The sequence below is a fragment of the Apodemus sylvaticus genome, chromosome 8 (genome assembly GCF_947179515.1).
Source record: "Apodemus sylvaticus chromosome 8, mApoSyl1.1, whole genome shotgun sequence".
Lineage (NCBI taxonomy): Eukaryota > Metazoa > Chordata > Mammalia > Rodentia > Muridae > Apodemus > Apodemus sylvaticus.
Genome location: NC_067479.1, coordinates 11,840,873 through 11,853,647, shown reverse-complemented (window position 1 = coordinate 11,853,647; position 12,775 = coordinate 11,840,873).

The window sequence follows — 12,775 nt, the reverse complement described above, 5'->3', positions numbered from 1 at the left end:
GATGTATTCATCATATCTGTAGTTTCACTATCATATTTGATTATTTCTCTTTGTTTATCAACTATAACTTATTATGATCTAGATACCAAGATAATATTCTACAAATTTATCTTGTTGATTACTTGACAAATTTAGACACTTCTACCTGACTCTGAGTCTTGCTCTCTTTGTCTTTTGATTTCTCTCTCTCCCTACTCTTTTTCTTCCTTTTCTTCCAAAAATAGTTTTGCTTATGATACTTTCTTTCGATCTCTAGAATTTTTATGAATGAGATATTAACATAATATATAATTGTATGTATTGTATAATATTATATATTGTGATTATATAAATATACCTTTATAATTATAAATAAAATAAATATAAATTCATTAAAAGATGCTGCTCATGTTCTAATAAAAGCATCAATTAAGATTACAGATTAAAGTATTTAATTGAGATGAAACACTAAAATTTAATTAATATACATTTAATTTTGACTTTTAGCTTATAGTAAATTGTACTTGCAGGCTAGCAAAATAATGAACAAGTAAGCTCAGATAATTTTATTTTAAAAGCCTGCATTTCATTCTTTTATTTAATAAGAAAAACCTTAAATCTTCATCTTTATAAGAAGTACTTTTCCATTGTGATAAATGAGTTGAGTATTTAGGGCTTTAATTTTCAAATTAAATGTTTCTTAATTTAACCCTTATGTACTGCTCAGAGCCCTTTAATCATAAATTACACACACACACACACATATACACTCACACCCACACACACACACCCACACACACACACGCACACAGAGGAGAGCACTCAGATAAGAAATGATATCGATTTAACAATCTTAGATATTTTTCCAGAACATGAAGATGTGAAGGTTAAATGTGAAAATGATAGGTTATAGTGTAACATACATTGGTAACAATGAATAATAACAACTAGCAGACTGATAGTAGAGAAGGAAAGCCTATAAAGAAAAAATTGAGATTATTTGTCAAAGGGACCTAACCACAAACTTACATAAGTGCCTCCTAGAATGTACTGTATCACAAGATGACATTAAATTGGAATTCTCAGTGGTGTCCTGAAGTCATTGAGTTAACTTATATACGTGCAGAATTTGACTTGCAGCAGGTGAAAATCTTAGCCTTTTCTCTTTCATGTATACCCCACTTTGCTGTTGAAAATGGCCACTTATGATTTTAAAAATGCAATGAACTCCTGCATTAAAAGACCTCATTTATTGAGAGTATAAATTCAATTAAATGGTGATAATAGGAGAATACACATTCAATAGAATTCAATTTCTATTCCTATGGAATAATTTTGTAAATCTATTAATGTCACTTATAACATTTACCTCTATCACAAAGGGACAGAAGCACAGATACCACCTAATTTTATAGCTACTGTTTGAAGAATTGAAGAGCTAAATAGAACCAACATAACTGCAAATGTATTAGGTAGGGTATCAGGTGTTGTAGAGTATGCTGCCAACTCCAGCATTCAAAAGGGTAAGACCAGAGGGTTGTTACAAGTTTATGGCCATCGTGGCATGGAGCATGAGACCTTGATACCCTAAAAAAAAATCAATCAAATAAGCAAACAAACAATCAAATCAGAATTACAAATGTCTTGGGAAGGCTTGAGAGCTACCATTTAAGAATATTGCCTGCTGTTTCAGAAGACCTGGTTTAATTCCCAGGACTCAGGATTATTGTGGCAGATCAAAACAATTTATAACTTCAACATGTTCTGGACTCTGTAGACACAGAACACATGTGTTACACCAACATACATGCAGGCAAAATATCCATATGCATAAAATAAAAATAAAAAGGATATCTTCATAAAGATGAAATGTGTCAAACTTTAATGTTAAGAACATATACTTTGTTTACTTAGCATCTCCGTTATCATCATTAGGTTTTTGCTTTTATTTTCTTTTATCTTTTTAGTAGAATAATTGGAAATATAGTAAAAAGGCCTCTTGTGTGGAAATTTATACTGGAAAGAAGTACCATTCTTTATATATTTGTTTTCCCTCCTCGGGATTCTTGGTCTGCCATCAAAAACTTAGTTTTGATATTTGGTAACTATGCCAACAACTAAACATACATATTCAAATATCACTTTCTGTTTAATTTCTTCTATAAATTTCAGTGGTTTTTTTCTTCCCTTGGTGCAGGACAAGACTAAAATTTATTCATTTTCCATCTCTCTACATAATGTGTTGTACTCTCTTCTCTTAAAATGCATGGGAATCCATGCCTTCTCATTGATGTGGTATTGCGGTGTTTTGGGTTGAGGTGATGAGTCTTGTTGATACAAGCAGACTTTCACTTACATTCTTAATTTTTAATGTTAAGACAATTGCATAGGTCAGAAACAAACATTATAACCTAATTGCTTGTTTATCTGTACAATGTAGGTTTGATCTTTGAACTGGATTTCTGACTTCTGCAGGATAAATCACTGCCTAGAATGACAAAGTTAACACTGAAAAATTACAGTTTTCCATAGTTTCGTTTAATAGAAGGAGAAAATAATTTATATTTCTTAATTAGGGTTTATTTGCTATGAAGAGACACCCTGAACAAGGATTCTCTAAAAACGAAAACCATTTCATTGAGGACCACTTATTGTTTTAGTGGTTCGGTCCATTTACATCATGATGGGCAGAACAGCAATATCCAGGCAGACATAATACTTGAAGAACTGTGAGTTTTAGATATTGATCCTAACATAGCCATGAGGAGACACTTCTGCAGTCAGCAAGGAAGAGGATCTCATCCTCACTGGGCAGATCTTGATCATAATCTCAAGTCTCAAGCCCACAGTGATATACTTCCTTCAGTAAGACCACACCTACTCTAACAAGGCCACACCTCCTAATATTGCCACTTCCAATGGGACAAGTATATTCAATCCACCACATTATAATTTTAAACTAATATTATTTGAAATTACAGCAATAAACAATTACTTTGACAATGAGCTAATAAAAGACAGCACACTTGAATAATAAATAAAATGTATAAATTATTTCAAAATAAGTCTGTGGCTTTATTATCATGGCGGGACACTTGATGAAAATCTCATTTTACTCAAGTTCATACATTTAAAATATTTTTCTCAAATAACTAGTTTCAACATTATAAAAGACTTCCAAAAATTTGATGATTTAAACAATGGCATATCAAATAAGATCTAAATCATGTATAAGTAAATACTAACATAAATAAAAAATAAATAAACAGCAATATTTTGAATGTATCTGATTTCATTCACATAATTTTTCATTTTTTTCTTGTGACTTTCAGTGCAAACAAGTTCAAGTGCTTTTAGATTATCTGTTGAAGATTCAGAGGAACACTCTAAGAGGACTGCGAAGATATTTCCTTCTACATTACTTTATCTTCTTTCTTACTGAAGCATAAGAAACCTATTTGCACATTAATGAAAGAAAATAAAAAGTTCTTTTCTAAAGAATATGAATACAAATATCCCTTCCTAAAACCTTTTGTAATGGATACTACAACTATTCAATTTCATAGATGACAAAAACACTCTCCAAACTGACTTCCTCTAGGTTCTAAGAAATAGGCTTCTACATTCCAAAATTTTAAAAAATCCAAATAATTTATTCTTTCCAAAACAATTTAGTTACTGAGTAATTTTCAAACTTATATTATACACAAAGTATACTTAAGGTCCAAGATTTATGTATTAATAGTCCAATTGCTTGTCATTTCATGGTAAGGGAGTATGATTTTTGGATATAGTCTCCTGAGTAGAAGAAGAGCTAGTCATGAATATGAATCACAATAGTTGGGCATAATAGGACATAGAAAAAGAGTAATAGAGATATTCCTAATCATTGCAACCAGGTTAGAAGCTTGATTCTTGGATACTAGGAACCACTATGGAGAAGAGTACTGAACATGTAGGAAAATGTATAACTTTTCAAAATGTAATAATGTGGAAGACTTGAATTTATAAATTAATAGTCTGAAACAAGTTTACTCTTGAAATAGTATTTTTTAAAGGCCATGTAATTGGATAATCTTTAAGTGTGCAATAGAATGTATCATTCCAGGCATTAGAAACAACAGTTTCCCCATATCCTCATTTACAATGTATGTTATATTTTGTACATTATTAACTAAATGATAAAACAATTTCGTGGCTTAGTATATTTAATCTCTTTGTTACTAAGTTTCCCTTCAACTAGGTTGTTATTAGTTCTGTCATAATTGTGGTAAAAATAAGTTAGGCAACAGGGGAAGGAGGCTTACAAGCACTGTAAAGGAAAACTAGCAAACAAACAAACACAAACATATTGGTACTGTCTTTCAGTTACATTAAGCCAGTGGCAGAGAAACTTGTTCAAACTGAAATATTAAGGTAAAGCAACAATTGGGATTCTTTGCATTGTTCCAAAGCTTAATGTTAAACTTAGAGTAACCAATATGGTTAACTATTTCCTGTCTTAAATACACATCCTGAGTTTCAGACATTTTAACTGGCACCAAACCTAGAATCAAAAACAGTTGAAGAAATTGAAAAGCATTAGCAATCCAAACAAGAAGAAAGGCAAGAATAAAGTGAAGAGAAGAATATATTATATAGAGCTGATAAGCATTACAATATGTTATTCCTATGTATTAATTGAATGAGAATAATCAGGTGGCCATTTAATTTTTAACAAGTTTCCTATGCAAAGGAAAGGCAAATCAAAAAATAAAAATAGAAAAAAGAAAAAAATACTGTCAATGGGAAAAGGAGACAAACATACCCATTACCTCTCATGCAGCATGTTTGTATCAGTAAAAAAATACTGCAGAGACCACCATAAGGTCCTTTGTAGAAGGAGGAGCAAAAGCAAAACACCCATGGGAGGAGATAGAGAGACAAAGTGTGGAGCAGAGACTGAAGGAAAGACCATTCAGACACTGCCCCATTTTTGGATCCATTCCACACACAGTCACCAAACCCAGACATTATTGTGGATGCCAACAAGCACTTACTGACAGTAGCCTGATATAGCAGTATCCTGGGAGGCTCTCCCAGTTCCTGACAAATACAGAGGTCGATGCCCTTAGCCAAACATTGGACTGAGCACAAGGTCTCCAATGGAAGACCTAGAGAAAGGACACAAGGAGTTTACAGCCCCATAGGAGGAACAGCAATATGAACCAACCATTACCCCCAGGCTCTCAGGGACTAAACCACCAATAAAAAGTACACGTGGAGATACCCATGGCTCCAGCTGCATATGTAACAGAGGATGGCCTTGTTGGACATCAAAGGTAGGAGATGTCCTTGGTCCTGAGAAGCCTTGATGCCCCAGTATAGGGGAATGCCAAGACAAGGAAGTAGGAGTACGCAACGGGATAGGGTACTTTCAAAGGGGAAACCAGGAAAGGGGATAACATTTGAAATGTAAATAAAGAAAATATCTAATTAAAAAAGAATTACGTAGAAATAGCAAGATAAGAGAATAATATAAATTCTTCATTTCCTACTTATAATGGAAGACTTCTCTCTCCTTGAAATAATCTTTTCTCTTGTTCTATTGTACATTATCATCATTGAGAAAGAAAATCTGATATGATTTCTCATATTTTCAGACTTTATCTACCAATATATGCTCTAGCAGTGGCTTCACCTCATTAGCTTACAAACAGCTCTATGTAAAAAGATTTATAGTTTCCTCTATTCTTTCTCAACCCCCATCTCTCTGACTAAGAAGGTGAATCTGGATAATCCTGGGAATTCATGACAGGGCACCCACTGCCAACACAGTTCAGCTGTGTGTGCTCCTTAGGAGTAACTATATCATAAATAAGAATATGTTACTTTCACCTGACCATGTTCTATATTATCAATTCAGAATTTAGATAGGTAAAATAAGCTCAGTGACATGATAAAAACGAAGGGTCAAATTCTGTGTTATTGTCATAGCCTCCTCAATAAAAAGCAGGATCCATAGTGCATGTAGACATTTCAATCCCAGCACCAGCATCACTTGTAGCCTGTAGCCAGTTTTCTAAAAGGTCAACATTTGTCCAAGCTTTGCAGTAAGAGGTGCATAAAAAGCAGCAAATAATTCTGCCTTTTTGAAAAAAGAATGAGAAAGGGGCTATGTTGATCTTTCAAACAATTTCATCCCTTTCACGATTGGTGTTGTGCAATACTATTTTACTGAGACATGGTCTGAGGTGGAAGAAAAGCACTTAGTGAATACAAACCTAAAGTTTCAATCTCTTTGCAAGGTTCAAAACAAATTCCTTAAATTTGGAATAAATGCTCAATTCTGAGACACAGCAGGAGCTGCTCTTCCACTGGTTAAGATCCATGCAATTATTTTATGTACTGTTCAATCACAGTATGCACACTATTTTCTTAGTTATACCCAAGACTTACCACCAACATTTTCAGTTTCACCATAGTAATCGCACCATAGTGTAATTTTATATACAATACAATCAAACAACAACAAAATTGGTTTACTATGCTCCCTTAGAGCCTTTCCAACAACTTGAAGAATGAAGCCTTTGATTCAATAAGCTTTCCATTAATATATTTTAGTCTCCTGTGTTTCATAAAATATTTTCTAATTATGGTATCCCCTATCCCATATCCTCTCAGATCTTCTGTGCATCCTTACCCTTCCAACTTGATGCCTTCTGTTTATTTTAAGAAAATTAACCGAAAAATACAAAGACAAACAAGAATAAAACAAAATATACAAACAAAACTAAAGGAAGAAAACACACACACACACACACACACACACACACACACATATATATATATATACACATTCACACATTCAAATCCACGCACTCAAAAACATATATTAAAACCATAATATGTAAGCAAAAGTTCAGTAGGTTAAAAAATGCACAAAGAATTATGAGGCCAAATGGAATTCAAAACATAACCTTGAGTTCATCTTTTGGTGGTCATCTATTGCTAAGAATTTTAGCATTAGTCCCTAAAAGAATATTCTATTTGTTCAGTATTTGTTAGTGACATTTAGTCAATTCTTCATGCCTTTTTGAAACTTTTTTAAATCCGTATTTTGTTCTTTTCTCTATAATAGAACCAGACTGCTACCTCTCCTCTTATACCTCCTCTGTGTCCCCCCCTACCCTCTATCCAAGATGCACTATTCTTCCATTCACTTCTGAAAAGAGGGCCTCTCCCAAGGATATCAACTGAACAGAGCATAACAAGATGCAGTAAGACTAGGCATAAACCTTCTTATCAAGTCTGGAAAGGCAACCCAGTAGAGGGGGAAAGTCCCAATAATGGGCAATAGAGTCACAGATACCAACACCCTCCATTCCACTATTAGTAGTCCAGCAAACCTGCCAAGATAAACAACCCCAACATATGCAGACTGCCTACAGATCATTACCAGTTCCATGATTGCCACTTCTGTGATCCCCTGTGAGCCTAGATTAGTTGATCCTAGTCTCCAGTGTCCTTGACTCCTCTGGCTCCTACAGTTCATTCTCCCCCTCTTCTGCTGGGTTCCCTCAGCTTGCCTCATGCTTGGCTGTGGATCTCTCCATCTGCTCTTATCAGATGTTGATTGCGTTAGGCACTGATCTACAAATACAGGAGAATGTTATTAGAAGCCATCTCATTGTGAGTTTTGTACTATTCCAGGGCTCAGAGACATCCAGCTTCCAGATCCTTACTTCCACACAGTGTTGGTTATGAGCTCACTCTAGTGACCTGGGCTTCAAGTTAGAAAAGTCATTGTTCAGCCACTTCCTCGAACTCTGAGCCATCATTGCTCCTGTGCATCTTAAACACGTTTGTTTTTATGCAGAAAAATGTTCATTATACATTAAGATATGACTTAGTATTTGGAAAGCTTTCACTTTATTCAAAGGGTTTGTGTACCATGATTTGGATTTATTTTATGAAAATCTTATTAAATAATGTACTTTCTTTTTTGTGTCTTTTTGGGAGTGTATTGAATTCAGAAAAAGTGCTTCATATAGTATGACTAAAAATAAAATTTATATATTTGATTAGAATAACAAGTTAATTGCAATCAATATGGAAGTATTAAGTGAATTGGACTCATATTTTCCAATAGTATGGATAAATTAAGGTAAGGGCTGTAATTTACATTCATGTACCTATATGTAATCAACAGCATATAGGAATAGTAAGTAGCTCCTTTAATATGATGTTTTTCATGTCTTCATTATATGAAAATTAGAAATTCAAAATTTGTTGCTAATATAAAATTATTTTGAATGGTGTTTATTATGCATAATTCACATACACACACAGAGATAGAGAGAGAGAGAGAGAGAGAGAGAGAGAGAGAGAGAGAGAGAGAGAGAGAGAACACCAATACAAGATTTTAAAACAATTTAAAGCAGGGTCTTAAACAGTGATAAAATTTAATGCAATGTTGATTTATGATTGTGTGTCCATCATATTTAAAAATACTTTAATCCATGTAAATAATGTGACTCAAAATACTAGGAAGAATTTGGGGATTATAAATTAAAGTATATAAAAAGCATCCAGGCTGCATGGGTCTGCACCAGGTCTTCCATGTGGATACTACAGTTATTAGTTTAATTATTTGTATTTTATGGGGGTCCTGGATATGAGAATTAGTGAGCCTCTGACTGTTGCTTCTACTCTCAGGTTTCCTGATGGATTGCTATGTCTAACTTCAATATTAATAGTTTTTGTCTCATATTATTATATTTTATTTTGTCATGTTGGGTTGTTATCTCTTAGAAGCCTGTTCATCTGTAATAAAAGACAGGCAGGGAGTGGATCCAGAGAGAGGTAAAGTGGGGAGACACTGGGAGGAATAGAGGGAGGAAAAATTATAATCAGGATATATTGTATGAGAAAAAATCCATTTTCATTAAATAAAGAATAAAAAATGGGAGGAAAAAGGAAAAAAAACATAAATACTAGTTTTTCATGACTGAAAAAATTTAAACTGTTCTAACAACCCTATCTCTTACATACATTGAACTATTGGTAAGGTTGTATTTTATTCAACACTGTCTTATTCTTGTTATTGTGATGGTGAATGATTTCTGGAGCATTCATCTTGACCGAGAAGTAATCTAAGAAATTGAGTGTGCAGACATTTATTTGAAACTCTTCCCTATAACCACTTGAATCATTTATATGATAGAATATAGTTACCATAGTATATTGAAGAGACAGACTATTAATTGATATCATTAAATATATTTTAGTGAAATTTTTGTAGGCATAAAATAGCAACACCTGCTTTCTTTCTTTTTCTTCAATTGGCTTTTCTTCTTTTCTTTTTTATTTTATTAGTTATTTGCTTTATTTACATTTCAAATGGTATTTCCTTTACTCATTACCCTTCCCAAAACCCTCTATTCCCTCCCCTCTATCCTACTTACCAAACACCCTCCCACTTTCCTGGCCAGGCATTCCACTATACTGGAGCATCAAGCTGTCACAGGGCCAATGGCCTCTCCTCTCATTGATGTCTGAAAAGGCTATTTCTTCTGCTTCATATAAACCTGGAGCCATTGGTCCCTCCATGTGTACTCTGGTTGGTGGTTTAGTAGTAGGGAGCTCTGGGGATACTGGTAGGTACATATTATTTTTGCCCGTATGGGACTGAAAAACTGTTGGGTTCCTTGGGTTCTTTCTGTAACTCCTCCACTGGGGACCCTATGCTCAGTTTATTGGTTGGCTGCATGGGTATTTTGATCCACTTTCTAAGAAGGATCAAAGTATCCACAGTTTGGTCTTCTTTCTTGAGCTTCATGTGGTCTGTTAGTTATATCTTGGGTATTCCAAGCTTTCAGGCTAATATCCACTTATCAGCCAGGTCGTAACATGTGTGTTCTTTTGTGATTGGCTTACCATAATCAGGATGATATTTTCAAGTTCCATCCATTTGCCTAAGAGTATCATGAATTCATTAATTTTAATAGCTGAGTAGTAACTCCATTGTATAAATGTATCACATTTTCTGTATCCATTCCTCTGTTGAGTGACACCTGGGTTCTTTTCAGCTTCTGGCTATGATAAATAATGCTGCTGTGAACATAGTAGAGCATTTGTACTTAGTAGATGTTGGAACATCTTCTGGGTATATGCCCAGAAGTGGTATAGATGTGTCCTCAGGTCCCAGTTTTCTAAGGAACTGCCAAACTAATTTCCAGAGTGTTTTTACCAGCTTGTAATCCCACCAGCAATGGAGGAGTATTCCTCTTTCTCTACATCTGCACCAGCATCTACTGTCCCCTGAGTTTTTGATCTTGCTCATTCTGACTGGTGTGAAGTGGAATCTCAGGGTTGTTTTGACTTGCATTTCCTAGACGATTAAGGTTGTCAAAATTTTCTTTAGGTGTTTCACAGTCATCCAGTGTTCCTTAGTTGATAATTCTTAGTATAGCCCTGTACCCTCTTTTTATAGGGTTATTTGGTTCTCTGAAGTCTAACTTCTTGAGTTTTTATATATATTGTTTTTGTTTATATTGAGTTTTGTATATATTGGATATTAGCCTATTGGATGTATGATTGGTAAAGATCTCTTCCCAATATGTTGGTTGATGTTTTGTCCTATTAACAGTGTCCTTTGCCTTATAGAAGTTTTGCAATGTTATGAGGTTCAATTTGTCAATTCTTGATCTTAGAATATAAGCTTCTGGAATTCTATTAAGGAAATTTTCCCCTGTGCCCATCTGCTCCATGTTCTTCCTCAATTTCTCTTCTATTGGATTCAGTGTATCTGGTTTTATGTGGAGGTCCTTGATCCCCTTGTACTTGAGTTTTTTACAGGGAGATGGATCAGTTTGCATCCTTCTACATGTTGACTGCCAAGCGAACCAGCACAACTTGTTAAAAATGCTCTCCTTTTTTCACTGGATAGTTTTAGGTCCTTTCTCAAAGATCAAGTGACCATAGATGTGTGGGATCAGTTCTGGGTCTACAATTCTATTCCATTGATCTACCTGTCTGTCATTGTACCAATACCATGCGGTTTTTTATGACTATTGCTCTGTAGTAAAGCTTGAAGTCAGGGATAGTTAATCTACCAGGGTTTTTTTTTTTTTTTTTTTTTTTTTTTTTTTTTTTTTTTTTTTTTATTGTTGAGAATAGTTTTCACTATCCTGGGTTTTTATTATTCCAGATAAATTTGGAAATTGTTCTTTATAACTGTGAAGAATTGAGTTGGAATTCTAATGGGAATTGCATTGAATCTGTATATTGTTTTAGGCAAAATGGACATTTTTACTATATTAAACCTGCCAATCCATGAGCATGGGAGATCTTTCCATCTTCTGAGATCTTCAACTTCTTTCTTTAGCGACTTGAAATTCTTGTCATACAGATCTTTTAATTGCTTGGTTAGAGTCACACCATACTCTTTTATATTATTTGTGAATATTGTGAAGAGTGTTGTCTCCCCAATTTCTTTCTTAGCCTCTTTATCCTTTGAGCATAGGAAGGCTACTGATTGGTTTGAGTTAACTTTTTAGCCAGCCATTTTGCTGAAGTTGTTTCCCAGTTTTAGGAGTTCTCGGGTGGAATTTTTTTAAATCACTTAACTAAACGATCATATCATCTGGAAATAGTGATACTTTGACTTCTTTCTTTCCAATTTGTTTCCCTTTGACCTCCTTTTGTTTTCTAATTGCTCTGGCTAGGACTTCGAGTACTATATTGAACAGGTAGGGAGAGAGTGGACAGCCTTGTCTAGTCCTTGATTTCAGAGGGATTGCTTCAAGTTTCTCTTCATTTAATTTGATGTTGACTACTGGTTTACTGTATATTGCTTTTACTATGTTTAAGTATAGGTCTTGAATTCCTGATCTTTCCAAGACTTATCATGAAGGGGTATTGGATTTTGTCAAGTGTTTTTTTCAGCCTCTAATGAAATGATCATGCAGTTTTTTTCTTTGAGTTTGTTTGTATAGTTGATTACATTGATGGATTTCCATATATTGAACCATATCTGCATCCCTAGGATGACACTTACTTGATCACTTTGGATGATCATTTTGATGTTCTTGGATTCAGTTGGGAAGAATTTTATTGAGTATTTTTACATACTCATAAGGGAAATTTTTGCATTAATGAAGGAAATTGGTCTAATGTTCTTTTTCTTTGTTGGATATGTGTGGTTTAGGTATCAATGTAATTGTGGCTTCATAGAATGACTTGGGTAGTGTTCCTTCTGTTTCTATCTAGTGGAATAGTTTGAAGAGTATTGGTATTAGGCCTTCTTTGAAGGTCTGATAGAACTCTGCATTAAACTTATCTGGTCCTGGGATTTTCTGGTTCAGAGACTATTAATGACTACTTCTATTTCATTAGGGGATGTGGCATTGTTTAGATCATTTATTTGGTCCTGATTTAACTTTAGTACCTGGTATTTGTCTAGAAAATCATCCACTTCATTTTGTTGAGTATAAGCTTTTGTAGTAGGATCAGATGATTTTTCAGATTTCCTCAGTATCTGTTGTTTTGATTCCCTTTTCATTTCTGATTTTGTTGATTTGAATACTGTCTCTGTGCCCTCTGGTTATTCTGACTATGCATTTTCATATATTGTTGGTTTTTTCAAAGAACCAGCTCCTGGTTTGTTTGATTCTTTGTATAGTTCTTTTTCTTTCTGCTTGGTTGATTTCAGCCCTGAGTTTGATTATTTCATACTGTCTACTCCTCTTGGGTGCATTTGCTTCTTTCTCTACTAGAAATTTCAGGTATGCTGTTCAGCTGGTCATGTATGCTA